The 2,355-nt window shown below is 38.9% G+C and overlaps 1 pseudogene; it reads left to right on the forward strand.

The window, feature by feature from the left end:
• The first annotated feature begins 402 nt into the window (after positions 1 to 402).
• LOC142850744 (5'-AMP-activated protein kinase catalytic subunit alpha-1 pseudogene) lies at positions 403 to 2,076 on the forward strand (annotated as a pseudogene).
• The last annotated feature ends 279 nt before the right edge of the window (positions 2,077 to 2,355 follow it).

Raw genomic sequence — 2,355 nt, forward strand, 5'->3', positions numbered from 1 at the left:
AATGTTATCACGTAATCAAAGAGTAAGTTAATAACATAAATAAACTCATAGATGGTACAATGGTTTAAATTATAACAAAATATTATTAAGAAGAATACATAGTAAGAAAATTGAAGGAATAGATATATTTTAACTCACAGAAAATACAGAAAAATAACAGAAGGATAAATTCAAAATATTTTAATATTATATTTGACTTAAGAAATATATTATTAAATATCTGGGTAATATCTGCGGCCTCCCGAGCACCTACAAAGTTCTAAAATGAAATGCAGGAGAAGAAAAAGAAAAAAATCATTATTGGATTTTCTAAATAGGGGAGTTCAGCAGAAAGGGTATGTATATGATAATGGCCTTAATTTTTAAATGAAAAAAAATGTATTAAAATAGAAACAGAGGGCCATGCGCAGACTCAGTTCCTGGAGAAAGATGGCTACGGCCGAGAAGCAGAAGCACGAAGGGCGGGTGAAGATCTGCCACTACATCCTGGGGGACACGCTGGGCATCGGCACCTTCGGCAAAGTGAAGGTGGACAAACATGGATTGACTGGACATAAAGTCACTGTGAAGATACTCAACCGGCAGAAGATCCGAAGCCTTGACATGGTCGGAAAAATCCGCAGAGAAATCCAGAACCTGAAGCTTTTCCGACACTCTCACATAATAAAACTGTACCAGGTCATCAGTACACCATCTGATATTTTTATGGTGATGGAATATGTCTCAGGGGGAGAGCTATTTGATTATACCTGTAAAAATGGAAGGTTGGACGAAAAGGAAAGTCGCCGTCTGTTCCAACAGATCCTTTCTGGTGTGGATTACTGTCACAGGTACATGGTGGTCCACAGGGACTTGAAACCTGAAAACGTCCTGCTTGATGCACACATGAAGGCAAAGATCGCTGATTTTGGTCTTTCAAACATGATGTCCGATGGTGAATTTTTAAGGACAAGCTGTGGCTCACCCAATTAGGCTGCACCAGAAGTAATTTCAGGAAGATTGTACGCAGGTCCTGAGGTGGATATCTGGAGCAATGGGGTCATCCTCTATGCCCTGTTATGTGGAACCCTCCCCTTTGATGACGACCATGTGCCAACTCTGTTTAAGAAGATATGTGATGAGATATTTTACACTCCTCAGTATTTAACTCCCTCTGTAATCAGCCTTCTGAAGCATATGGTAGACGTCATGAAGAGGGCCACAATAAAAGATATCAGGGAACATGAATGGTTTAAACAGGATCTTCCAAAATATCTCTTTTCTGAGGATTCATCATGCAGTTCAACCATGATTGATTATGAAGCCTTAAAAGAAGTGTGTGAGAAGTTTGAATGCTCAGAAGAGGAGGTTCTCAGCTGCCTGTACAACAGAAATCACCAGGACCCACTGGCGGTTGCTTACCATCTCTTAATAGACAACAGGAGAATAATGAACGAAGCCAAAGACTTCTACTTGGCAACAAGCCCCCCTGATTCTTTCCTCGATGATCACCATTTAACTGGGCCGCATCCTGAAAGAGTATCATTCTTGGTTGCTGAAACACCAAGGGCAATGCATACCCTTGATGAATTAAACCCGCAGAAATCCAAACACCAAGGTGTACGGAAAGCAAAATGGCATTTGGGAATTAGAAGTCAAAGTCGACCAAATGATATCATGGCAGAAGTTTGTAGAGCAATCAAGCAATTGGATTATGAATGGAAGGTTGAAAACCCTTATTATTTGCATGTGCCAAGGAAGAATCCTGTGACAAGCACATTTTCCAAAATGAGTCTACAGCTATACCAAGTGGACAGTCGGACTTACTTATTGGATTTCCATAGTATTGATGATGAAATTACAGAAGCCAAATCAGGGACAGCTACTCCACAGAGATCGGGATCCGTCAGAAACTACCGATCTTGCCAAAGGAGTGACTCCGATGCTGAGGCTCAAGGAAAACCCTCAGAAGTTTCTCTTACCTCATCTGTGACCTCGCTCAACTCTTCTCCTGTTGACTTAGCTCCATGACCAGGAAGTCACACAACAGAATTTTTTGAGATGTGTGCAAATCTAATTAAAATTCTTGCCCAGTAAACCTAAAAAAAAAATAAAAATGAAATAAAATAGAAACAGATCAGTCATTAAAATGTAGAGTAAAACAACTATTTATTTCAAATATCTGTGTCAAGATAAAATATCCAAAAAAGTAAAGGCATAAGAAAGGTCTTTCTGAAAGAGTAAAATTAAAATCACTTTGTAATCATAACTCCTTTTTAATGTCATTTTGATTTTTAAGCTATTTCAGAATGGTCTTATGGGGAAGTATTGAAATAGTAGAGTTGGTGAAGGTCAAAAGAGAAAGGTAAACATATG

This window comes from Microtus pennsylvanicus, chromosome 5 (genome assembly GCF_037038515.1).
Source record: "Microtus pennsylvanicus isolate mMicPen1 chromosome 5, mMicPen1.hap1, whole genome shotgun sequence".
Lineage (NCBI taxonomy): Eukaryota > Metazoa > Chordata > Mammalia > Rodentia > Cricetidae > Microtus > Microtus pennsylvanicus.